Here is a 27,621-nt window from a genome sequence, read left to right as displayed (position 1 = left end):
ACATTTCTAAATCACATGTATAAATGCCTACATGCACAAAAATTCAGGAGAAAGAAGGAAAACAGTAGCTTCTGAAGATGGAGATAGGCTAGGGAAGCAAGGGATTATTGTTTTTCCATAAGTTTTTAAAAACCATTTGCTAAGAATTACTTAAAAATGACAAATAATGGACTGGGCACAGTGTCTCACACTATAATCCCAGCACTTTGGGAGGCCAAGGCGGGTGGATTACAAGGTCAGGAGTTCAAGACTAGCCTGGCCAAGATGGTGAAACCTGTCTCTACTAAAAATATGAAAGTTAGCCGGGCATGGTGGTGGGTTCCTGTAATCCCAGCTACTCGGGAAGCTGAGGCAGGAAATTGCCTGAACCCGGGAGGCAGAAGTTGCAGAGCCAAGATCACACTACTGTACTCGAGCCTGAGTGATAGAGCGAGACTCCATCACAAAAAAAGAAGACAAATAAAGAGGCCAAGCCAATATTGCTAAACTTCACTATGCTGTGACTACTTTCTACTCTGTTTTTGATAGTAAGAAGTATTAATATATAAATTTATTTAATTTAAAACAAAGAAAGTGACGTCATCTACAGCTAGTATTATAACAATGCTCCTTCAAAACCCACCACTTAGTGCCACACATCCTTGGTGACGACGCTCCTTCCTATACAAGAGAAAGCTAAATATTTTACTTTTCTCAATCAATTCTGTATTATCCAAGCCACAAAAGAAGGTTGATGATGCAGAAACCCTAATAGAATATAACTCAAAAGTCACACAAATGACTTTACATGCATTCATGTTATTGGTGTGCAGAAAATTTGCCCTACTAACATGCATAACTCCAGTTAACATTTAAATTCTCTGCCTATACACAGATTAAGTTAGGACAAACTACACTAATGGCCCATGGAATAGCATAGCTTAGAAGTCAAAAAATCACCTAAAATGATCAAACACAAGCAGCTGATCATGAGTTAACATTTGTTTTTGCCTTCTATACTCTCAAGGTATCCCCTGCATCTTGAAAAGTCTAAAAGTGACAGGCAAGGTCAACATTTTGATTGCTGAGTAATAGGAACTCAAATTTGGCCTGATCTCTTCTCCTTAATTTCACCAGGTCACATGTGAATTTTCATATACAGGCATGATGTCTGCCTGCTTCCTTACCCTGAGCAGAAATGGAGGTAACAGCATCTTGGCCTCAGAAGACCACAAGTCCAATTGTCAGCCTGTCCACCCTCAGACTCACCAGCCTACCGGCCTAGGTCAATACAGAATTCTCCTTCATTAATAGACCCTCATAGAATCCTCCTCACAAAAAAACAAGAACTTTTGTAGAAAACTAATTCAATTATAATCATTTATTTATTTATTTATTTGAGACAGGGTTTCACTCACTCTGTCACTCAGGCTGGAGTGCAGTGGCATGATCTCAGCTCACTGCAGCCTCCACCTCCCAGGTTCAAGTGATCCTCCTGCCTCTGCCTCCCAAGTAACCAGGATCACAGGCATACACCACTACACCCGACACATTTTTGTATTTTTAGTAGAGACAGGGTTTCACCATGTTGGCCAAGCTGGTCTCGAACTCCTGACCTCAAGCGATCCACCCACCTGGGCCTCCCAAAGTGCTGGGATTACAGACATGTGAGCCACCGTGCCTGACCAATTATAATCTTTCTCAAACTGATGGAGCTTAAGGATAGGAGAATACTTTTCACTACATTTATTTTCATACTTTTTGATGTTTGGATTGTCTAAAATTAGGTTAAATATTTTAAGCATCAGAAAAGATGGAGTGGGGAGAAAAGCATGTAAGAGTCTGGCATGTTGTAGAAAGAGCATATGGCAGAGTGTGACTGAGGTCGTGGTGCCTAGGTAAGGCTGGAAGGGAGCTCTGGAAGCCAGGCTGGAAAGAGCCTCGTGACTGTGATGGAGTCTGGACCTAAGCATGGGTATTAGAAAGATAATCCTGGGGATGGAATAATTATAGGGGTCAGAACTAGTGGGGACAGAGACTCTGTGTTCTTGTTCATTTGTGTATTGCCTCATTTGAAATCACAGGAGCCTGAACTACAGCAGTAACAACAACAGTGGAGCCAGTGGGAAGAAGTCAGAAGATAGGGGGTCAAATCAACAAGACTAGGGAACTGCGTCAGTGATGAAAGTGAAGGGAAGAAGGATGGAAATAAGATACAAGGCTTCAGCAAGGGTCAGCTTGGGGTTTAGTCCCCATCCCAAGACAGCCTCTAATAAGGCAGAAGGCACTTTGTCCATTGTCTCAGTCTTCTGAAGAGCACTTGGCAAGCACAACTTTAAGATAAACCCACCTGCACTCATACCTAGGAGCCAGATTGCCTCCTGGGGCTCCCACTGCACTGGGAACAGAGGGATTGAGAACACCACTGGTGAGGCTATAGAGGCAGGAAGAGACTTGTTTTTGAAAGGGCGATCTGCCCCTTCTCCCTGTCACTACACTCCCAAAATAGAGGCTACTGGAGACTGGAGGGCGTGGTTAGAAAGTTGGGAGAAGGATTGGTGAAGATGTAGCACAAGTTTGCCCAACCCAAGACCTGCGGGCTGCGTGCACTTTGAAAATTTGTAAACTTTCTTAAAACATTATGAATTTTTTTTTTGTCTTTCTTTTTTAGCTTATCAGCTACCATTAGCGTTAGTGTCCTTTTTTTTTTTTTTTTTTTTTGAAACTGTCTCGCTCTGTCACCCAGGTTGGAGTGCAATAGCACAATCTCATCTGACTACAACCTCTGCCTCCTGGGTTCAAGCGATTCTCATGCCTCAGCCTCCTGAGTAGCAAGATTATAGGCATGCACCAACACACGCAGCTAGTTTTTGTATTTTTAGTAGAAACAAAGTTTCACCATGTTGGCCAGGCTGGTCTCGAACTCCTGACTTCTAGTGATCTACCTGCCTCAGCCTCCCAAAGTGCTGGGATTACAGGCATGAACCACTGCGCCCAGCCAGTGTTAGTGGATTTTATGTGTGGCCTAAGACAATTCTTCTTCCTGTGTGGCACAGCGAAACCAAAAGATTGGACACTCCTAAGTAGCAGAAGGTCACGTGAGATGATGACTCATGGTGTTAGGTGCAATCTCACGTCACAGCTGACATACCCAAACGCACCCACATCCTTCAAATGGGGTGACTACGATGGCCTTGGAGTTGAGTGAGCGGCAGGGCCTGACATGATATTTTGTATATACATTATTCAGTCTTTACTACTTTCTGGTCTGTAGCTCTTTTTTCAATTTGGAGTCAATGTTTTTCTATTTGGGCCTCAAGTATTTTTATAGGCCACACACCACAGCACCTACAATGTCATGCAGTGTGTGGCAATCAGGAAGCTGGCAGTGACCTCTGCTGAGGCTGATGGGGGTCACTAATGAGAACAAGTTTCAGTTCCTGTCCCAGCCAACTGGTTATGTCCAGCTCAGCAATCACAGATTTCATTTGGGGGTACAACTAGAGAGAATGGGTGGCACCACAGAAAGTTACCCCCTTTGCAAGTCTAAATGCACATGCTATTGTAAAGTGGGCAAACATGCCCTGCACAAAGGCAGGTCTGCCCAGAATGCACACACCATTCAGAGTGCAAGGTAGCAGGGCAGAGATGGACGTATGTAGAGAAGTAGCTGAAGCACACAAAAGGCCCCTTTAACCTCTTCCAGCTAGCGGTTTAGAAATACACAGGAAACCCTCGATATTTGCCGAGTCGTGATTTGTGGTTTCAAACATGCACAAGGCTGCCTGCTCCTCACTCCTCGCCAGCCCACACGACGTGCTGCTGGCAGCCAGGGTGGCAGACACACGGCCCATGTGTCTCTACAAAGCTCCCTCAGAGTGGCCTTTTCAGCTGCCCTGATTCCATGACGGAGAGATTCTCCCCCTCCCAACAAATCCACTCACTTTTAACCCTTTATGGTTTAGTCACAGACATTACAGGATATATGAACTAGAAGGCAGGGGTCTGAGACACCTAATCTCCACCTTTGCTGGCTCCTTACCCGTTATCCTCCATCCCAACCCTGTCGACTGCAATCAGGAAGACTGTCTACTAAGAATAGGCTGCTCTCTTTGGTTAGCACACTGTAGGCTGAACGCTGACTGTCAAAAAAGGCTTCTCCATCCATCCCAAGGATAATCAGTGCTGTTGTGCTTGACTCAGGAAAACCTGCCCTTCTCCCTGGCCCCTGCAAACCCCTGTTCAACCAGCACTAATAACAAGAATCTTCTAGGTCAGATGCTGAAAGGTGGAAAAAATAGACGGAGAACAGCAGAGGCCAAATGCTGAGCATCCACAGGGGATGAACATGTACCAGTCCAAGATCCAGGTGAACCTGGATGCTAAGCCTACTGCTTCCATCCACTCAGCAAGCATAGTGCTCATCCTAGCCATTGAGCAGATGCCAACAAAGTGTACTGATACTTGCCAAAGAGATGAATGCAATCCAAGCTGAGGAGGCTGGGTTTACCCACAGTGACCATATATTTCAAACCACACATCAGAGCCTGATGTGTGGTTCTGGAAAATCCAGGTCATAGAATAGCAGGAAATATACAAAAACAACCTTGAGTGTAGGATGATGGGATGCAGCCATGTATACAGATGTGCTGGGAGAATGCAATTGGTTACGTGAATAAATTCAAGAGCCGCACACTGTCCAGTCTCTGCGAGGACCCTCCATCAATGACGCAAAGTCAAGCAACCTAAGATAATTGAAAAGAAACTCTAGTCTTATTTTGCTTCATCTCAAAGAATGTTATCAGATACCACTTGATAACCAATAGAAATATTACTCAAATTGCCCTTTGTATCTTCCCAAATCTCCCACATCTCTCCGGAGTCTGTCCTTTGCCAAATCTTCCAAACCTTCCCAGATGCCCAGCAGGCAGCTTCTCTGTTGTCACTCTGCTTTTTTACTCCACAATGCTGTCGAAGTAATTAGTTCCAGTGGAGTAATCCAGGAAGGCTTCTCGGAGTAGGAGGCACGTGTGGTGAATTTCAAAAGATGAGTTGGATTTTAATAGAAGTACAGTAAAGAACATTCAGGTTAAGAGGCTGCAATGAGCAAAAACCAAGACGGGGAATGACATATCGTGTCATGTTCAGTAACAGCAAAGTAGCTGGGGTCAGGATATGCAAAGATGTAGAGACAATGAGGCTAGAGAGGCAGTCAAAGCCTGGTCAAGAGTGGATTTGGAGGTCAGATTTCTGAACTCAGTGGAGGGTTTTTTTGGTAGAAAGATAGAGTGTGCGAAACAGCATTCCAGGAAGCCCCACTGGGCGGATTAGAAAAGAAGAGTCCAGTAAGGAATGTACTGCATTAATCTACCAAACCAGCTTCCACTTTAATAGATGCTCAAAATGAATGGGGTTTTATTTCTAAGAGGCAGTTGTAATGGAGACCACTGGAAAACGCGGTCATCTGAAATACACAGATAACTCCCAGGTCTCATTTTATCATCACTTACAGCTAGCTGCCTCCTACCATGAATCTCTTCCCTGAACTTCACTAAGTTGCAAAATAGATGAGTTTGACCTTCACGTCTCTTTGCCTCTGTCTTCCTTTGAGACAGAGAAACTAACATGAAAATGGGCCAGAGAGGATGGGCAGCAAGAAGAGAAAATACGAGCCTGGGCACTATAACCACCTGCATGCACACAGCAAGGGCTAGCTTTATCAGAAGAGGGAAACCAGCTGACAGCAAAACAGAATAAACAGTACCACTTGACAGAAAGCCTGGTTTTCACCTTCTATGCTGGTCTAGTTGGCTATGTAGGTTTTTTTGTTTTGTCTTGTTTGTTTATTTAATTAATTTATTTTTTTAGAGACGGTCTTGCTCTGTCACCCAGGCTGCAGTGTTGTGGCCCCATCTCAGCTCACTGCAACCTTCACCTCCTGGGTTCAAGCCATTCTCCTGTCGCAGCCTCCAGGTTATCTGAGATTATAGACACCCACCATCATGCCCAGCTAATTTTTGTATTTTTTTTGTAGAGATGAGGTTTTACCATGTTGGCCAGGCTGGTCTCGAACTCCTGACCTTAAGTGATCCATCCACCTCAGCCTCCCAAAGTGCTGGGATTACAGGCTTGAGCCACTTGCACCCAGCCCCTGTAGGTTTGTTTTATAAGCCTGTTTGCCTCCCTCCAACTGAAATCCCAGCCACACTTTAAAACTCACTTGAGCCACAAAACCACCCTAATTATCCCTGCCCTCTCTGGTGTCCTTCTCCTGAACATCCTCAAGACCAGTCTGCCACTTAATCTCAATGCCAAATATAAATACAAATCTATCTTGCATTTTTTTTTCATTTTGTCTCAGTGGATATTCACCCCTTCTCCCTAGTGAAAGAACATGTTCCTTAAGGGCAGGAATTATGTCCCATGTTTCCCATAGACTTCCCCACAGCACATAGCAGTGTGTGGGTATATAGAAAGAATGGAATAAACCGTTATTGAGTAACTGATTGTTTGAAAAGAGTATTTTTAAAAGATAGCAGTGCTTATCTTTGCTCTCTTTTTTATAATGGGAAATCCTAAAAGAAGTTGGCTTTAGCAAACTGATTTTGAAATATCTTATTTTATTTAAACTGACAGCCAGGAGTGGTAGTACATGCCTGTGGTCCCAGCTACTTGGGAGGCTGAGGCAGGAGGACTGTTTGAACCCAGGAGGTCAAAGCTATGCACCACTGCCCTCCAGCCTGGGCAACAGAGAAAAAAATAAACTGGCAAACACTAGTATCATCGAAGCTGGAGCTGGAAGAAAGATATTTGTGCAACTCAGACCATCTTATATGGAAGTAATTGGTAGTACGTGGATAGTTGATTGATCTAGAACAAGAAGGGACAGAGATTCCTTAGAAGTACATAGCAGTACTATGTTCTTAACGGTTCAAAGACTGTGCTCCCCTTGTTCTCTATTGTCTTGTTTATAGGATTGAGTTGACCTTTCCTCTGCCCCCCAGTCTTTATTTGGACCAGGTTCCACTACAGCCCAACCCTGTCTGAGTCATCACACTTTCCAAATAACTGCCCTGCAGTCTGAACCAATGTGGAGGCTTCAGGCTGGGAGTAGCAGGGTAACTGCAGGCTGCAAAACCACATTCCGTCATTTATTCATGGAGTGATGAGCCCTTTAACTAACTCTCTCTCTCTCTCCCCCTCTTGCGCTGTGTGCATGCGTGCGTACATGAGTGCGTATTAGGTCTTGTGAGCACCTGAGGGTCTACACCACCATGTAGATGGGGTTATAGAAGAACAGGGTGGAGACAGAGGGCTTCAAAGATAGACAAAAAAGTGGATTCAATTCCTGACTCTGCTACTTCCTAGTTGTATGACCCAGAGCCAGGCCTTTTACTTTCATGACTCTTGGATTTTTATTTTATTTTACTTTTTGCCTTTAAAGGGTTCTTGTAGAGACTGAAAATATGTGTAAGCCCAGTGCCTGATATAGGAAAAAATATGTGTAAGCCCATTAAAACATCAGTTATAATGGGCAGGATTTTTCTTGGGTGTTCCCCAGGGTAGGCTCATAGCCTCACCTCCGTCCGGGCTACCCTAAGCCCAAACCCCAGCCTGCTCGTCACTGAAGAGCCCAGCTGAAACCACATTCCCGTGCAGTGAGACGCTCCCTGATAAAAACAAATAATTGGATCAGTACTGGAAAGGAGAACGCTCAAGGGAACCGTGAGCAGCCATGCCCTGGAAGGCACAATCGGATGTGAAGAGCCTAGAACAGTGCCTAGCACAAAGAGGAACCTGATAAATATTTCTGAATGAATTAATGAACTAATGCTCTGAATCATCTATTTGCGGGTTTTCTACACTCCCTTCTGCACATCAGGAGATGTCCTATACTTACTAAGCAGGCGCCAGAGGATTTCCAATAGAAAACCTGCCGCCACTGGTGTCGAATGAAGCTATGGCTGGCCATCCATGCGAATGGACAAAGGCTGGATCAGGAGGCTGGAATGAAGGAGCCTCTGCTGGCTTGCCCAGAGATACCTGCGCTTTTCTGTTTTAATTAAAATCGATAATTATTTTTGTCTTGCTACAATACTAATATATCTTCACACTAGAAAAAATAGAAAATAAGCGTAGGCTAAAACAAGAAAATGTTAATAATATTTTAATACTCATTGCTCCAGACTTTTTAAATACATTTTAATGAAAATGGAATCATACCCAAAAAAAGTGTCATTTTTTGCTTAGTAATTTATTTTGATCATCTTTCCAAAGTACGACGTATTCTACTCCACAGAATTCATTCATTTATTTGATTCAGAAAAGAGTGTCATTTTTTAAATTAGTTTAACACACACATATAATGAAAGAAAGACACAAACAAAAAATCCAGAATCAAAGGTGTAAATAAAATGCAAAGCAAAAGCACCTCCCACTGTGATGCCCAGTCACCATCCCAAGAGGTAACACTTGGAGCCCAATTTTTAATAGCTGCTGGTGATAGTTTCAAAGTTATAATCAATCCTATCTCTCACCTGCTTAAAACCTGCTGGCAGCTTCACCTCAAGAGTAAACTCCAGCCCCTCCCAGGGCCTGCCCTTTCTAAGCGTCCACTTCCTCGCTGGTGAAATGAGATGCTAGGTCCCACCATCACCAAGGTTTGGTTCCAGCCCCAGCAGGGCAGAGTTCTGCCATCCCCATGCCTATCTCGAAAGAGACTGCATGCTAATCCCTCCAGGGGCACTGAGAGGCTGGTCCGAATGGCAGCTGATGAGGACTATGCAGTCACTGGGTCTCCCTCTCCTCTGCCTGAGGGCTTTGCAGTTGACAAAAGACCCTTTCTCTGGCTCTTGCTAGCAGCTCTTGCACTTGCCTTCATGTGCTACAGGGCCAAAGTGGGTCAAGATTACTGCCATGGGTGAGTAAGCCACTGAGCTGGCCGCAGCAGACCTGGACTCCGACCCTCCTTCTGCTAATAACTAGTTGTATGGCTTAAAACCTCTGAGTTTCCATTTCTTCATCTATAAAATGAAGTGAGTGAACTGGAGCTTCTAAATCCCTTCCGACGCTGGTGCTCCATTCCCAGGAAGGAAAACCATGGCATCTGGGTGACCGCTGCCATGTGACGCAGCGCCCTCAGAACTGAGCCAGCCAAGTGAAGGGACGTCCTCTTACAAGCCCAGTGGTCTGGAGTACCGAGCTAGGCTCTGCCTAGAAGATATCTTTCCTTTACTGTCCAGAACTCCGTGAAGTTGTCATTGTTACTCTGATCTTACTCAAGGAGAAAAATGAAGCCCAGAAATCTGAAGTAACATGTTCAGCTTCAAATGGTCCAGTGGCAGAGCCAGGGTTGAAAGCCTAATCTATCTGACTCCCAACGTTTCTTTTATTCTCTTTCTGAGTGGAGTTCATTGAATGTTTGATATGCAAGTCAGTCAACTATATTTTCTACAGAATAATCAAATCTTTTATTAAATTAACCAGACATGGCTTAACAAATTACCATGTTCACAAAAATAATACAAAATCAGTATTCTGATCTTCAGCTGTTAACAATCACTGCTGAACTGAACCTTCCTTCTTGATATAGCCGTGGTTTTTAAACGTGAGAGTTTATCAGAACCTCCCAGAAGGCTTGTTGAACTACACATGGCTGGGTACACCCCTAGAGTTTCTGATTCAGGTGGTCTGGGTAGGGTGGGACCCCAAAATGCACATCTCTCACGAGATCCCAGCAGATGCTGGTGTAGTCTAGGGCCCTGCTTAGAAAACCACTCTTGAAGCACTCTTGTCTCTGACTTATCCAACTTGTAGAAGCTCAAGGAAAGCTCTAAGACCTCTAGCTATCTCCTCAAGGAGTTAAAATTCTTACAGCTTTTCAGTTGTCCCGGCCACAACTGCCATCGGTCACTGTGAGGACTTTGCTCCTCTGTTCAGGGTCTGCTGTACCTACTTCTCCTCTCTCTGGCACTCAGTGCAAGGGAGAGCTTGGCTTTCTGCCCCATTCGTTGGCTTTCTGCTCCACACCAGCTGGCAAAGGCTGAAAGGAAAGGCCTCTAAGTAAGAATCACAGCAGGGTGAATTCCCTATGCCCGTCCCTTAAATCAGAGGGAAAGACTGGTCCCCTTTCAAAGCACAAGATCTTCCCTTCCCACCACACACTGGATGTCTAATAAATACTTGCATCTACATACAATTGGTTTCTTCACCAAATTTTTTTTAAAGCTTTGAATTCTTAAAGATGAAATGCTCTTTTTTTGTCCTAAAATATAGTTTTTCAGAACTTTCTTTCAAAACACACAGGCACACCCCACAAGAATGTAACTGGGATTTAGAATTGCGGTTTCTGCCCAGAAGTCCAAGTGCAAGCTATGGCTGTGTTTCTCTGTTTGGCCTCATTTCTTGCTTGGAGTTATTAGGTATCATCAAGATTGCTGCTTACTGGGTAAAGGCCAAAGTGAGGAAGTTCCATGCTTGAGCTCCAATCCTTTCAGATCTGCTAAATGGTAAGAGCTGCTTGAAAATCAGACTGGGAGTGTTACAGCTCTTTTAGAACTCATCTAGCAGTTTTTCCAGTTTTTACCAAAATCTCTCCCCCATCCCACAAACAATGAAGAGATCAGACTGGGAAAGCAGAGTGTCTTTACTGAGATTGCTGTGGGCAGCGAATAATTGCTCAGGAGCTGAGGGAGGGAAGCGCTTTGCAAGAAACCTACAAAGGAGACAAATGGGTATTTGGTGACCTCCACATTGCCTTTCTGCCCTCTTCCACCAGTGCCCACGCTAGGGTCATTCTGGCAGGACAGTGCGGTGAAACGGGCCTGGAAAGCTGGGAGACCATCATCCAGTCTCAGCTCCACTGCTGACCAGTGAGTGTCCCTAGACCTCTTACTTCAGCTGTAGGGACAGTAGTTGGTTGTGTGGATATAGAGGAAATTGGCCCAGATGACCTCAGACATTCCCTTCAGCTTTGTCTGTTAGTGAGAACTGGAAGTGGTTTCTACCAAATGTGCTGATAAGTATGCTTTTTGATGTGACAATACCTTGGCATTTGTGCCAGGTAACCAGGGAGGCAATGTTTGTCCAAGCCCTGAAGAGCCCACCTGCCATGGTGGGACCTGAGTGGAATCATGAGGGGCCCGGTCCAGAGTATTGCTGCCCCCCAACATCCCCACCCCCACCTCCGCACCCCTAACCCCTGCCATCCCACTGGGCCTGCTCCAGCCACCACAGTTCCCACTCACTTGGCTCCCTTCTGCAGGGAAGGTGATGCAAGATGACGCACTTGCGCAGGCCTGGAACAAAGAGACCCCTTTCCCTTTTCTTCCCCTTTCTGGCCTCACCAATACCCTAGTTCTCCCTGTCTCTCACTCTAAAGTCGGTCACTCTAAATTCACCTAAAGCAAAGTGAATTCTACGGCAAGTAAATCATTCTTCAATATAGCTGTTAAAAGTGTTAAAAGAATGTCTTAATGTAAATATTTCATTTGATTCTTCTCTGGTTAAGCTCTGAATCAAAACTAAAGGCATTTTGGTCAGGACACCTTCCAAATGATAACACACATGCACATATGTGCACATGCATGTGTGCGTGCGCGCGCACACACACACACACATACACACAGGACTACAGCAATCATCCCTAATTAAAAATAAACCACAAAGGGCAAAATCTGAGAGGCATCAAGATAATCATAACTAAGCTGAAGTCATCAGCCTCAGGCACCAGCGTCAGGAATGGTGCTGCTTTAGCCATTGCAAAATGATGCTTCTTTGCTTTCAGAAAACCGAGACCCTCCCAGATACCCAAAAAGATATAGAGCTCCTAATCTTCAAGGTGCCTTTCGCAGCACTTGCTTTCTGATTGAGCATCAAAAGAGCAAAGCAGAGGACACAATGAAGCAACCACCAGCTCCCCTTCCCAGCCCTGGCCAGTCTCCAGTCTCCGTGTCCCGAGGTCGGCAATGCTACGGTGGGTTTTGCAGTATTTCTATCACAGCCATTGCACCTGAAAACTTCCATGGCTCAGCTATTTAATTCTCCCTACACTGAAATGGGGTAGAATAGACTAGACTTCAAGTTCACATACTTTTTTTTCCTAAACTTCCAAAAATGCGACCATTTTTAAAATGCAGGTGCGTCGTACCTACAAGACCTTAAGAAATATCTCAGAAGTTTATTTTTGTCCTGCTGCTCTATTTTGTTTGGTCAAAACAAGTGCTGCCTCTGGCAGATTCTCTAATGATTGATTAGAGGGTAGGGTGTAGGTAGCTGGGTTTTCTGGTGATGTTAGCTTGAAAGAGCAATTTTTGAAGAGCTCTCTGCCTCATCAGCTTAGCTCAGCTAAGCCAGAGGTTCAGCAGATGACTCAAGCTGAAGGGTTGGGGTGAGGGACCTGAACCAGGGAAAGATCAGATGCAGTGGGTTTATTCATTTTGACAAATCTTTTCTTTTTAATCATCTGTAATAAGACCGTAGTACATTGTGCCATGTGTATGATATATTTTGGAAAGGTAATGAAGTCTGGGGAGTAGGCAGTGTAACTCAGCTCCCAGCTATTAAATCTTTGCTTAGAAGTAGGGTAACGTCAGAGATCTGTGTGTGTCTATGTGTGTGCATATGTGTATAAAAATTACAAGGCTAGGACATTAGCAGAAGCAAAATTAGCCAGGTTCTACTACTATATTGAGATTTAGAACATCAGAGTACAGTGACTACATTTTTCTGTAGAGATCTTTACAGCTATTTGAAATTATGAACCCATAATATGCAAATGCACGGGGCTAAGAAATACACATTCTTGGCAGAGACTGAAGATGTTATAATGTGTGCTGTAAAGGCGACGCGTATGTGTATAAAATCAGCGCGCACATACTAACTGGTCGATTATCCCCTCTAAAACCACACATAAATTCTCCTGACAGGAATTGGAATTTTGCACACATCCCAAGAATGAACTGACTCTTAATGTGCTGCGTGTGTGTGAAGGATAGAGCATAAAACAGCATCAGGAAGGGTCGCTAAGCTAAGGAAGAGTGCCTTCTGAATCTCCAGCGTGATAGCAAAGGGTCTGGGGGCTCTATTTTCCTCCTGGGCATGATCATTATAACATTAGTGATAGTCAATCATATATACTGAATTCTGGCCTCTGTCACAGTCACTGTGCCAGGTCTCATTTAAGGGAGGAGAGAGATAGAGATAGAGATAGAAAGAGAGAGAGAGAGAGAGAGAGAGAGAGAATGTCAGAGGGTTAGGGGTAACGTGTGTGAATGTGGATGTATGCATGTGTGTTCTATTCAAATGCTCTATTTAAATGCATGTGTGTGTGTGTCAGGGGGGTTGGGGGTGAGGTGTATGACAGTGGATGTGTGCATCTGTGTTCTATGCTAATGCTTTACTACCCTGACAAATGGCTACTTTTTCAGGGAACAGTTGACATTGGTAAAAATGTTAGTCTGCCCATGAAGCAGGCAGGAAGGCGAGCTCAGTCACCAGGTACCCAGGAAATGGGAGCAGAGTCCTCGTACAAAAATATGTCCTTTTGTGGTGAGACTACTTCCCATCTGGAGCCAAAGTCTGGGCTGGTCTCAGCCATTTCTAAACGAAGAACAGGAGATTAGGGAAGTGTGATCCAGTATCTGAGAAGAGGCAAAAAATTCCCAAACTAGAAAGTTGCTGAGTCAGGTCTATACAGATGCAGGGTCTTAAAAATTGTAAGGAAGGAAAAGAAAAAAGCTGTTAGTTAAACAATGGTTTATAATGACTTCTGCAAATAGGTGACTCTTAAGGAGGTGATGGAATCTGGTGCATCAAAATCTGTCACAAGAAATTTCGACAAAGCAATGGGGGTAGAATATAGCATGATTTAGCTTTCTGTAATGTAAACAGAAATATTATTTTATCAAATAATTCACTTTTACAACCTTTCTCTCCATCTCTACCCACCACCCAAAGCAGTTTAGAAAAACATCCAAGGACTCCAGGTAGAGACAGGGGCAAGGGCACACCTATGTTCCAATGGTGGGCAAGGACAGTAACGAGGATGCTGCCCTCTGCTTTGTCATTGTACTACTCAGCTTATATGCAAGATTTCTGAGTTCTTGGAAATTATCCGGATTAGGAGATGGTCTGCAAAACAGGCACAAGCACATGCAACATCAGAGCTAAACGAGAAATCAGAAGCACTTTCGCTGCCTTCAGGGAGCTTTCAATAAATACTCTGCAAGAGCCGAGACAAGCCTGACATGAACAAAACCTCATCAGGTAAGCTCCTGATCCACCACCTACTCATACTTCATTAAGGTACAGGTTCTCAAGGGCTAAAGATAGTCAGAAAAATAGGAGGGCTTTTTTGTTTGTTTGTTTAAGTGGTTTATATTTATTTGTAAGCTAGTACTAGGACAGAGAAACCTTGAGATTACAAAGATGGATAATAAATCCACTGAAGGAAGCATATGCAAACATGAGCCTTTGAATAAAGTCCTTGAATCTCCTTGCCACATTTCACAGCCTAATCATTACACAAGATCTGTTAGCCTTCAAATACTTCCCTCTCTGCCTGTCCACTCATCACCCCTAACAACACATATTACTTGGCCCACATCACACACAGAGTGAATATAATACAAGAGGAATTCTTATGCTGAACCACGAGCCACAATGGTGGTTGTCAGCAAGTCACATGGCTCTCGTAGAAGTTGAAATATAGAAGTATCCATCTATAGAATTATAAAGCATGGGTGGATGCCTACCTCTGGGGTGTCTTATCACCTGAATTTAGTGATCTGATATTTCTTGGTGCTGGTAGTTGCATTTTTACAACAGTGCTTTAGGTAGCTGCAAAAGCAATTTCCTGAAATGCCCTATGAAGAGATATTGGTCAATGAATAAAAATCATTCCAGTTTGGCACTGGACTAAAATAAATGGTTTTAGTACTTGGTATCAAGTGGATTATCTCTTCCTAAATTCTCATTATTTAAGGCTAAAATGGAAATTATGCCATATTGAGCTAAACTAGGCAGAAAGTCAGATGTGAACTGCACAGAGCGGGGAACCAGCCTGGGAGTTAAGATTTGCTGCAATTAATTCCCCATGCCTGACCCCCTTAACCAAATGCATTTCCTCCTGCTTCCTGCACATACCCACAGAGTTCTTCACTGAGCTTGGCCCCCATCATGCTGGTCCCACTACCATTCCTTCATACAGGTCATTGCCCCACCTGAATACCCTTTGGGAACTTCTGAGTTGATTTAGGTGCAGTGGAGAGAATTTGGGCTCTGGAATCAGAGTGCTTCCATGACCAGATAGCCGTATCATCTCAAGAAACTTAACTTAAACATTCCAAGCCACAGTTCATCATCTGCTAACTTGGAATAGTAACACTTAATCGAAAGTGGCTGTGAGAATTAGTGGCTATACCACACATAAGAAGTGCCCATTGTGGTTGCTCAGTAATGTCAGTTCTCGTCCTCCTACCAGCTCTCTTTGCCAAGTTCACTGGAAGTCTCACAACCTGCCAACTTTAAGCACATAGATTCTAGGACTCATCTTTAAAATCTTACAAGCTACACTATGCCATTTAGCTCTTCAGCATAAGCTTGTCTATGTCTTGCATATATCCTCATCTTCCCAAATAGATTTTTGCATCGTTGAAGGCAAGACCATGTCTTGAGTGTCTCCTAATCCCCTGCAGAACCTCAACCAGGACTAAAGACCCCATCAGAATCCTAATGCTCCTTGTATTATTCCCCGTGGGATTGTAGCATCCCTACCTGCACACACACAAAAGCAGCAAAGCTTCTGTGTGACCAGGCATTTCCAGGGCCAATCCACAACTATTCAGCAACTTTAGCTTGTTGCCTTCAAGTCTGCTGATAGAGGTCTATACTCTCAGTCTGCAGTCTGTTTCCAAAAGCATCCTGATCCCCCCAAAAAGGAGGCTGTCTGGATTAGGGACAGTATTCATTAGAAGCAGATCTCCCTCAACTCAGAGGGGAACATGGAGCTATGTACACACAGGAACAAGTCCTAGGATCTGCAGGTCAGGCAGACAAAGCGTGCCTTCTTGCACACAGCAAGGATGATTTCTCCCTAGTGTCCACAGCCCCCTCTGTCCACAGGGCTGCTCAGCCATTACTGCCTGTTTGCTGCGAAGGGATCAGCCTGAGAGAAACAGCTTTGCTCACTGAGCTTTTGCTCAGACTCTGAAGCCAGAGGGACTTCAAAGGCCCTCAAGGTCAGAAGACGCTGCCCTTTGGAGGACCCTGCAGATGGGCAGTGAGCTTGAGGTAGGAGGGAGACCAAGGACATGGTGCCACAGGCTTGGGTCAGGAAAGCCTGCAGCTCCCACACAGCCAATTATCCCAGAGCCCCTTTCCTGATGCCCTGTACCACACCCCAAGTCAAAGGGCCCAACACGACCTCTGTGGCTTCCATTTGCCTTCGTCAAGGCTATGCCTGATGCTGCCTTAACCTCCTCTCCCCAGCATGAAGCTGTATCTGTTCTCTTTTCCCATCAAAGTCACTGGCTTATCTCAAACCCCACCTCCTCTCCACCCCCATGAGTAAGCATCATCCCTCACACCCTTTTCTCTGTTCCCCCATCCCTACCCATTGCCTGGCCCAGCATCCAGCACATAATGAAAGCTCTCCAAACATTGGTTTAATAAATCAGTGTTGGCCTAGTACAGTGGTTCACATCTGTAATCTCAGCACTTTGGGAGGCTGAGGCAGGCAGATCACAAAGTCAGAAGTTGAAGACCAGCCTGGCCAACATGGTGAAACCCCATCTCTACTAAAGATGCAAAAAATTAGCCAGGTGAAGCAGCACACGCCTGTAATCCCAGCTACTCAGGAGTCTGAGGCAGGAGAATCACTTGAACCCGGGAGGCAGAGGTTGCAGTGAGCCAAGATCATGCCCATGCACTCCAGCCTGGGTGACAGGGCAAGACTCCGTCTCAAAAAAAAACAATAAATAAAAAAATAAATCAGTGTTGAATGCAAGATTCATTTTCTAAGAAGTTGAGCCAAAAATTATTTATTCTACCTTAGACCTTAAACAATTAAGCAATTTCTTTGAAGTGTCTTGTGAACAATAACTCAGTGAAATTATTCTTAGAGTGCTATAAATTTTCCTGTATTCAGAAAAATCAAGGATCACTTTCATACAAAAATCACTGGGTATTGTAACAGCAAAAGACTGAAAACAACCAAAACATCCAGGTAGGAAGGCGGGTTCAATAAGTCAAGGTATAATTGTTGGACAGTCAGATATTTCCAGGATGTTCAGTGCAAAGTGAGATACAGTGTGTGTGATAAGCTCCCATTTGAGTAGAGAAATTTTTTAAAAATATGCATGCACATGGATGGACACACACACGTATTGCATAAAACATCTTTAAACTGAAGAAACCACTCATAGTGGTTGCCTCAGGGTGAGGAAACAGCAGTGAGAGAAAGATGTTTCACTTTAAAACCCCTTTTGTACCTTTTGAATTTTAAACCATGGAGGTGTTGACCTATTCAGAAAAATTAAATTAAAAATTCAAAGCAAACAATGTGTGGAAAAGTAATAAAAAATCTGCTTTAGGAAAACATAAAAGAGAAATCCTCATTTAAAAATGGTTCAAGGCAGCCTGTTGCGTCATCTGTTAGCTGCAGGAGAAAAACTGAGGAGGCACCGTGGCTGCGGAAGGGCTGGCCGCAGGGGAGGCGGGTGGCAGCAGGTTCTGGCCTTGGGCGCCTCAGCTGCCTTCTGGGGGGATTTGAGAGCAACGTAGCCTTCCTGGGCCTCATATGAGGCAGCTCTTAGAGCATGCAAGCCCCTTTACTGTCTGGGAATTGGGGGTCGTCAGGTAGACACAAGCCAGTTACTTAGTGACAATCTCATTTTAAAAAAAGGAGACACTCCACAAAAGAAGAGAAGGCTTCTTTCCCTCCAGAAGGTGGTGGTAGGGAGATTAAAACCCCAAATCCCAACTCACCAGAGTCCAATGACACCAGTGCCGCTGACTTCGGGAGCTTAAAATACATTCAGGGACACACCCTTCCCCCCAAACACACCTGCTGCTTTTTCCTCCCTCTTCCCACATCCTCTCTTGACAGGCCAAGTGCCCATTTATGACAGAGCTGAAAAATGTCCTTTTTTGTTCCAATATTTCCTGTAGGGCCCCTCCCCTCTTTTATGGCTGCTATTCACAGCCATCTGGGATGACCCACAAACCAGAGGAAGCTTCAGAACTGAAACACAATCAAAACATGTCACCTTTCAAGAGTAACGATTAATGCCCCCGCCCCATCTCCAAAATGCATTGTTTGAAAAAGGCAACTCATGGTGATTGCTGGACACTGTCAATTCTCAGAGAGACCTACCGTAAAAACGGTCCAGACAGAACTCTGTAAGGCATCCTTTCAGACACAGGGCCAGCGGTCCTCTCCGTCCGCCCTGTGTCCCACACTTTCTCTCCAAGCTCTACTGCCACCTCCTCAAACTTGGGAAGGGACTAAATTTGCTTCCTGTGTCTTTCTCTGAGGAATTAACGAACATCAGAGCTGAAATGGCTCTTAAAGAGAGCCTCATGCTACAAATGGGGAAACTGAGGCCCATAAAAGAGGAATGGCTCCCTGGGGAATATGCTATATGCTTATCAGTGGACCAGGACAAAACCCCTGTCTCAGGCACCTCTGCTGTTTCACTACTTTGCTTGCTTTTGATGTGTCCCCACCCAGAGGCCCTGCTGATCCCCCTTCCAATGCAGAGTCCCCCAGTAGCCACAGCCTCCCCTGGGGTGGCCCCCACAACCTGTGTCCCAGCCTCACTGCATTGTCTGATAGGCAGCCACTAGCCCTGTGGGGCTACTGAGCACTTGAAGTATGACTAGTGTCACATATTAAAATGATAAATATCTTGCATATATTGGGTTAAATAAAATATATGATTAAAATTAATTCTACCTACTTCTTTTTACTTTTTAAAACAGTGGCTGTTAGGAAACTTAAAGTTAACATAGATGACTCTTGCTATATTTCTACTATGCTACACTGCTCCAGGTCATATGCTGCTTACCCAGTCAGCTCCCAGTCAGCAGAACTGACCGGTCCCGTGCCCAAGCTTTGTGTGGCCAGACACTATCCGCTACAAAGACCAATCCATGCCCAGGTGCTAACTGAGTAAGGAGAGTGCCCCCAGCAGTGACATCTGGATTGAGCTTCTGAAGCCACAGCATGATTTTATAATAAGCGCATCTCTCCTTCCATTCGGGAAGGAGGGAGGGATCCTAGCACCCCTCAAGTAACATTAATTCTACCTGCATGTGAGCTCGTGACTCCCAAGAGTCCTAAGGCTTTTAGGCTGAGATTTTATTCCCTGAAATAGGGTAGCTGCCTGGGGAGGAGAAGCAAGACAACAAAGCCTTAACTGTTTCTCATTTTTTGGCACCGATCCTATCTTTTCTCATCTCTCCCTTCATGTTAGGAGTAGACATTTACAAAACATAAATAACAGTGGCTTCCTTGTATGGATTCCCTCATTCTTTGCCAAGAGATATTTTAAGTGCCCTATGTGGATTATCTCATCTCATTTTCCCAACCACTCTATCGAGTTGCTATTAACACCATTGCATAGGCGAGGAAATCAATGCCCAGAGTGCTTATGTGATGTGCTCAAGCAGGGAAGCCTCCAAGCTATGGGACTCAAGTCTGATCAACCCCAAAACCTATGCTCCTCATCATTCCTTAACTTCTAGAGCCTCAGTTTCCCCATCTGCAGTATGGGGATGGTATATGCCTGGAGGCAGGGAGGGGCCTCACAATCCCCAAGGACCCATCCTCCCCTGGGACTAGGTTCTGGGCCCTGAGGAAGTTCCAGTTTGAAGAGTCCCCATCTCTTGCCATTCCCTAGCTTAGGGTGCACCCCCTGGTCCCAGGCATGGCTCTGTGAGGCTCCACCCATGCTGCCCTTCTGCCTGGGTCCCTCCAGTTTCTGTCTCCAGGGAGTTAAGTGCTTCTAGCCCCCTAAATCAAGATTCCCCCTAAGCCTCGCCTCCTCCAAAAACCCACCAAAATTCTTAAGTCAGAGAACTATTTCGCAATCAACCATCCCATGCTGCCAATTCCTGCTCTCCTTCCCAGGATGCAATGATGCTTCGACCCTTCAAGCCGCCAAGGCCCCAAACACACACTTCAAAAGAAGCCTCCATGAACTTAATCAGGGTCTCATCTCCTACAGGAAGAATTCTATATTCATTGAGCAAAATAGTTTCTGAGTCCTACTGTGTGCCGGACGCTCCTCTAGGCACATTCCTCTGGGAACAGAGCAATGCAAGAAAGAAAGTGCTGGGGATCCTGCAGGAGTGAAGATGTCCCCCACCTGGTGATGCCCCAAACACATGAATACGATAATGCAGGTTCGTATTTCTCGAGTTCCTCTTGCTCTCTTATTTCAGGTCGAAGAAAGATTAGTTAATGGGCACTGATTCTTTTCTTGTCATGGTTAAATAAGGTATGGTACATTACTTTAAAGAATACTACACATCCATTACAAATAGCTTCTAAGGAACATAATGACTTAGTAATGTGATGAAATGCTCACTAAGGGGATAACTTGCAACATCGGACACCCACACTCCTTAACACACTGATGAGACAGGTGAGCTTGAGAGGCATGTTTCTAAGCATACCCACAATGTGTTGGAAGGGGCAGGGACAACTGTGCTCTTTATCCAAAATACAGAAGCAAAGCTTGCTAAAATCTTCTTAGTGAAGAACCTTGGCATTTTCTTCTAAGTATCAGTGATTTACAGTGGTAATGCGAATATCAGGCTCTCGGGAGAAAGGAAACTTTCTATTTAGTAAAAGATGGCATGAGTTTTAACAGTTTTGGAAAACAATGTTTTTCCAGATTATATTTTAGGTGTATGCTTATGTGTATATGCGTGTGTGTTGGTGGTTCCAGAAAAAAAGACTGGAAGGAAATACACGAAAATGTGGGTGTTGTAGCAGGTTTTTGTTTTGATTTTATTCTTTTCCATATTTTCCAAATTTTCTATTATGAGTCTTATTGCTTTCATAATCAGAAAATAAGCAGTAAACTGAATGCTAATAGTTTTTTAATTTGCTCATGAATCTGTTTTTACAGGCACCAGTTCAGTGGGGTTTGGAAATCAGTAGGATGTGAACCACGAATGAATTCCCTGCTCCTGCAGAGCTGAGTGTGCCCCTGGCCCCAAAGAGAAACCCCCCCTGCATCCACGCTGGCAGACAGCTGTCCACAGCTGTTCTGAGGAGGCTGCCAATGAATGAAGCGGGTGGAAAAACACAACATTCCTGACTCTCCAAGGATGGCATTATGCTTGGAGCTCTTGCCCACCAAAGAAGTAAATAAACAGAGAGAGAGGTGGTGGCCAGTCAAGCTAGAGGAACTCCAGCCCTGGAGGTGAGTCAGCTGCCAGAGCTCCAAGACTCCCAACAGAACATCTGAAAGAAGACCCCATCTACCTAAGCCAACCACACTTGTCAAATCTGGGCTAACATCTCTCAACAATGGCCCTCCTGGGCTATACCTCTTGAGTGTTACCTTCCCTCCCTGCCTACATGACTGGATGTAAGAACAAGCTTCATTTCTGCCTCTAGGTTGAAAAGATCCAGAAGGCAGGGCCTTGGGCTGACTCATGTTCATATACCCCAACAGCACTAATTGGCATATTCATTTACCAACTACATACTCAGACACTGTTGTGTGTTAGGCACTGTTCTGCTATGCCTAGCACACAACAGTGTCTGAGCACGCAGTTGGCAAATGAATATGCCCAGGGATAGCCCAGGAGGAGACAACAGGTTGCAAAACAGGCAAGGTGCCTGTCCTCAGGGAGCTTACACTCTAGTGGGGGAAGACAGACAATAAACAAAAGGAGAATTAAGATTATATCCAATAAAAGACTGCATACTGGGTACAGTGTACACTGCTCAGGTGATGGGTACACCAAAATCTCAGTAAGCACCACTAAAGAATTTATTCATGTAACCAAATACTACCTGCTCCCCAAAAACCTATGTAATAAAAAAATTAAAATAAAAAGGGCCCCTGAAGCATCCAAAAGAGAGCTGATAAGGCCTACTTGGTATGTTAAATTATAGGGAAGCACTGTCAAATAAAAAATGATGTTAAGCCTTTAAAAAAAAAAAAAGTTTATATCCCAGACAGTATCAGGTGCTGTAAAGAATATAGCCCAGGGTGATGTGTCAGTGGAGAAGGCAGTTATGGGAAAATCTGAAGGAAGAACATTCCATACAAAGAGAACAGGCAAGCCAGAAACACATGAGCTCAATATGTTTAAGAAACAAAAAAGAGGCAGAAGGGTGGGCACAGGGAGTGAAGGGGAAGTCAGAGATGCAGGCAGATCCCACATGCCAATGGTTGGTTATGCAAGGGAGTGGCCTGGTCTGTCTTACTAAAGGGAATTCCCTCTGCCTGCTCTGTGAGACTGGATTGTGCCATGACAGCCTATAGAGAAGGACTTCATCACTACCTGTTGATGAATGGATGCTCCCCAACATTCACTGGGGTTAAGAGGTATGGAGAGGTTAATCAGCTCGGCCCCAGGGCTCTCACAATGCCTATAGGAACCCCATCTCTTCTTATCTACATTCCGCTTCTATGACTTTGCCTTCCCAACATCCCCTTCACCGTGCTATGGAATATAGCAAAGAAGATGCAAATCCAATTGCTGTCCACCCATCCACCCATGCCCAGCCCGCAGCATTCATTCAGCAGACGTTTTCCATGTCCAGGACTTGCTGATGCTGAGGACACGAAGACAAGCAACATGCCAGCCCTGCCCTCAAACACTTCAGCATATGAGGCCTGTGAAAAGCTGGCCAGGTGCCACCCACAGCCACAGCTGTCCTGCCCTGACCTCTCCATCCACAGCCTCCTACTAAAGTCTCGCCCTGGTAAAACCTGCTGTGAGCCCCTGAAACAGTTCCAATGGGCGGATCAATTCACACCAAAGGGTTAAACAGAAAGACAAGCTCAGTGCCTTGCCGGCTTCCTCCACCCCACCCCAACCTCATTCCTCCCTCCACCAACCCAGGGGAAAAAATCTGTTTGACCTCAGGAATGAAGTTGTAACTGATGGCATGGCAGGTACTATTTATTCCAGACAAAGGAGGGAGGACTTTGGTGCTGGTTTGAAGAGTGGGTGGGTGAGGGGCCATCGGGGACCTATCTGGGGCACAGTCAGGGGAGGAAGGAAAGAGCTTTGAATGCATGCCTCAAACCTCCTCGACCAGCCCCACACAGAAATGACTCAGCTTGGAGTCAGAGGGAACCACATCTAATTCGCCACTTACAAAATCTCCTGCATAAAAATCAGTTGTCATTATTTAGAAAAGCCAACTACCCTCGTGTTAATAAGTTCTTGAGTTCTCCCCTATGAGATTTCTGGGGTGTAGCTCACTTTGTGCAAATGGGAGATTAGTATCTGACAAAAAGTACACACAGTGGCTCTAGAAAATCCTTGTAACCCATCATTTCTCAGCCTTCTGGATAAGATCAAGTGTGGAAAATCCTTGTATCCTAAATTCCCCAGGGCAACTGGCACTCCAAGAAGCCCTGCAGTATGCCGCACACAGTTCGGGGTTGACTCCGGTGCCCTCCGTCCATGTGGTTAGTAGATAGGCTTCCTTCCAGTGGGACACAGCCATCCCGGGAGAAGTCAGCGCTGCAGATGGTTCCAGACCCTTGAGTCTCTTCTTCCCAGGAGGGGAGGAGGGGTTATAAATAGCCTGGACTCCTTCAGCCCTACACAGGCACAGATCCCACACCCCCGCCCCAGCCTCAGCCAGCTGGTCCTTCCGCGCCCAAGTTCCCACAGCCTGCTATGAGAGGGAGGACAACTGCCCACCCTCGGCCGGGGGCAGGGAACAAGAATGCCCTAGTGACAGCCTCCAGTGAACTGTAACTACAACCCCACCACTCCTTCATACCCCTCCACACCACACCTGCTGGAGAGGGCTGAGGGGCGGGCAACATTACTACTGGGTCTCTTATACCCTGGTCAGCCCAGAAAGCCCAAAGGTGCTCAGAATGTTAATTCAGTGGGAAAAGTTACAGGAATAATACTCTCCCCATCTTTCTGTCTCAGTTTCTCCCTTTGTGATATGAACAAATAGCTGAACTGTCTATCTTGTGGGAATGCTGATGTGATTAGCATGCAATGAAAGTGAAAGGCATTGTAACACCGTATTATCATTGGGTTATCAGATCTTAATTTCTTGTGTAGGACCAGTAAACACAGGAGATGTGGAGGTGCAGGGGGCGGGGGTGGCACTGATTCTTATCTGTTCATGAGAGCAGAAGAATTATACCCGGCAGCTCTGCGATAGCCTTGAATTCTTGATACTGCATGCCCTTGAAAGGAATCAAACTTACAAAAATATTCTCTCTTGCAAGTCATTTCTGACTAATGCAGATTGACACATACTGCATCCAGCTTATTTTAATAAAATTCTGCTGGACTGTAGATGACATTACAGACTGAAATCCAGCAACACCCTAGAGTATTATAGTTTGGGGGTAACAAGTTCATGTAATAATCACTCTGTTTATCATTCAATTCCTTCCTACTCATACACATTGGTACAAAATAAGTGGCTAAAATTAAGTGGCCAACTTGTAGTTCTTTTTAATTTAGACACTTTTGTTTGCTCAATAAAATGCAGAGTAAAAAAACATTTACTGAAAACCCACTCATTGACGTTTAATGACTGTGTCAAATAATCGCAACAACATTTATTCCAACACCCCCAGATAATTGCTCATCTTTCTCATTCGGTATCCACAACAGCATAGCATTTGTGTCCAAGTGTAATTGATCCAAAATTGGGCTCCCTTTCAAAAATATCTGTAAAATCTAATTACCAGGAAAACAGAGTTCTGGCATCCTATGGAAAGTGGGTGCTTCAGTGAAAAAGGCTTCAAACTCTTCTTGGCTAATCAAGCTGCATTATGTTACAAAAGGAGCTTGAGGAATTTGGGATAATGAGGGAGCAGAAAAAGTTGGGATAGTATCAGACTGGACTTTGCAGTGACAGTCCTGCTTTTTTTAAGGCAAGGGCAGGGGACAGGAAATATACCACGTTAGCTGGCAAGCATGGATTTAGAAAGTACCAGATAATGAGTCCATGATGGGCTTGGGGTGTGAGGATGGCATTTCTGATCTCAAGCCCTACCAGGCCTTGCCCAGGGAAGTCTCTCCACCCTTGCCTGAAAGGCTGATGTCATTTCTGGTCTCACTGGGTCTCTAGCCACTGCAGGAGGTCACTTTCCTTCCTCGGGCCTGAGTTTGCTCATCTGTAAAATGAGTGTTCCTAATATCTCTAGGGTGTCTTTCAACTTCAAAATCCTGTAGCCTTCTACAAAGCAAAGAGCAATGCTTTTTGCTCGTGTACTCGTGGGGGCAGGGGGCAGGGAGCAGGAGCTGCTGGACCAAGGAGAATGAAGGACTGAGAGTTTCCACCTCTCACGCAGTTTTGTACCTACTTGCAACACCCAGGTATCGGACCCGCTCTGGGAATAATGATTTCTTTCAGACCAGGACGACCTACCGAGTCGTCTATCTGGCTGCCTTGGATTCCTTGACCCCACCAATGAGGAACAGGGCCAAGCCACCGGACTTCTTGGAGCCTCTCTCCCAGGGCTGGGCACAGTATATCTTCCTACATTAAGGGGTCTTCCCTTCCCACTCCCACCCCTCTTTCTGTCCTAGAAGCACCAGAAACTCCAGCTGTAGCCTTGCACATGGTCCAGCGAGGCTTCCTAGACAGGCAGCGCAAGCCACTCACCCCCAGCTCCCCTCGGCCTTGCGCCCGCGCTGCGGAAGCTTGGGTACCAGCCTCCACAGCTTTGCAAATTGCAAAGATAACGAGAACTGCCGCTTCGCTTTTCTTTGGCTCCTCCTGGCCTTCATCCTAGTAAAATCAGACAAGCAGCCGGAAAAACAAAGCACCACAGCGGCAGAGACAATTCGCTTTCAACGGAGCAAGAGACGTGCACACCTTGAGCGAAGACGCGCGCAGTTCTCGTGCGTGTTGCTGGGACTAGACCCCGCACTACCCTGCGCGGGTGACAGGTACCTGGCCGGGCTCTGTTTCACTTGTCCAAGGCTTGGAGGAGCTATGCGTGTGCGACCATTTCCTCCAGCTTCACAATTTGACAACAGCAAAGATCTCTGAGTCCCGTTTGAGCGCCACCTCGGGCAGGGACCGCTACTCGGTACTCAGATCTCATTGCGAGGTGCGGGGTCCCAGCCTTTCCAGCTCATTTTCCAATTTTCAAGAAAAGACAGCGTGAAGTGCGGTTGCCAAAGTCCCAGGAAAACGTCACTCACCAAAACGCTCCCACGCTTTCCCGGCAGAAGTGCGGTAAAACTTTTGGCACTAACCACCTGTGGCTGCCAACGGGCCCGCCCGGCTCGGGCCCGGAGGCGCCGCGGAGCCCCGGACCGCACGCGCCCGCATAAGTTCCTTTCCAGCCCCTCGCGCCACTTCGCTCCGTGCCGCGGTGCTAGCCAGGAGGCGCGGCGCCCGCTCGCTGGCTCGCTCTCCGCTGGCTCTCCCCTCCCTCCTTTCCTCCCTCCCTCCTCCCGCCTCCTCGGTTGCATGGCTGCCGCACGGAGCCCCTGAATAGCCACCGCAGCCCCCCGCCTCCTGCCCGCCGCGCGGAGGGCGCCACTGCCCCGCCTGCGCCCAGGAACAAGCGGACCGCTGGCCTCCTAGCAACGGCCCCCGCGACCGCTTTCCTGCGTGGCCGTGGCAGAGCCACCCTCCCGGCGCCCAGCGACCTCCCGACCCGCCTCGGCTGCCGAGGTGCAGGAGAGACTGCGACCCCGGCAGCCGGAGCCCGAACCAAACACGCGAAGCCGCTCACCTCCGCGCGCCTCCGGCCCTGCTCGCCTCCCGCACTTGGCCCCGAGCCGCGGTCCTCGCGTCCTCCTTCGCTGCTGGGGTCAGCCGGTTCCTGCGCGTCCGAGCCGCGCCAGCCGCGCCGCTGTCAGAGTCTCGTGGCGGGGCTGCGCCGGCGGGTGTGGAGCTGAGCGGCGGCGGCGGGCGCGCGGGCAGCTCCTCCCTCCCCGCGCCGCGCCTCCGCCCTCCCCGCGCCCCGCCTCCCGCGCCGCGGCTGTCAGCCCAGTGCCCAGCGCCCCGCGCCCAGCGCCCGCGCCGCCGGCTCGGGGGGCGCACGGGGCTAAAGGGCCCGGATGTCTGCGGTCGCCTGTCGCTCGCGCCTGCCCCCTCCCCGCCCCGCCGCACATGCACTTGCTGCGCCCTAGCCCCCTCCCGGCTCCGCTAATTTCTATTTTGACAGTAACTGTGGCGAGTGGGCGGCGCCGCGGGGGGCGCCGGGGACCCGCGGAGGCGGCGGGCGGGAGTCGGGTCCCGGCGCGGGGGCGGAATGGGGGGCCGGGCACCGCCACCAGCCGCCCGGGTTCCGCGTCTTTTCTCTTTCTTTGCTTTTTTCTCTCTGCCTCCTCCAGGATTTAAAGGGACAGCCCCGGCCGAGGCGAGGGGCCAGGCGGCCGCCGTTTCTCTGGTCTCCAGACGCCCTCTGCGGCCCGGCCGGACCCACCCGCACCCCCAGCGCAGGC

The 27,621-nt window shown here is 46.6% G+C and overlaps 1 protein-coding gene across 8 annotated transcripts in view; it reads right to left on the bottom strand.

Annotated features, from left to right (window-relative positions):
• The window catches only part of ZBTB7C (zinc finger and BTB domain containing 7C), a 375,586-nt gene extending 348,483 nt beyond the window's left edge, over positions 1-27,103 (bottom strand). For 7 of the 8 annotated variants that reach the window (XM_037738966.1, XM_037738970.1, XM_017529668.2 and 4 more), the window contains exon 1: positions 26,907-27,047. The gene's annotated coding sequence lies outside the window, so the exon portion shown is untranslated. Of the gene's footprint in view, positions 1-26,906 lie in introns of all 8 variants that reach the window. The other variant, XM_037738971.1, reaches the window with a different exon arrangement.
• Positions 27,104-27,621: the final 518 nt, after the last annotated feature.

Source organism: Cebus imitator, unplaced genomic scaffold (assembly GCF_001604975.1).
Source record: "Cebus imitator isolate Cc_AM_T3 unplaced genomic scaffold, Cebus_imitator-1.0 Scaffold60, whole genome shotgun sequence".
Lineage (NCBI taxonomy): Eukaryota > Metazoa > Chordata > Mammalia > Primates > Cebidae > Cebus > Cebus imitator.
Note: the sequence above shows the minus strand (reverse complement) of the source record. Positions and strands in the feature narration are given on the sequence as shown.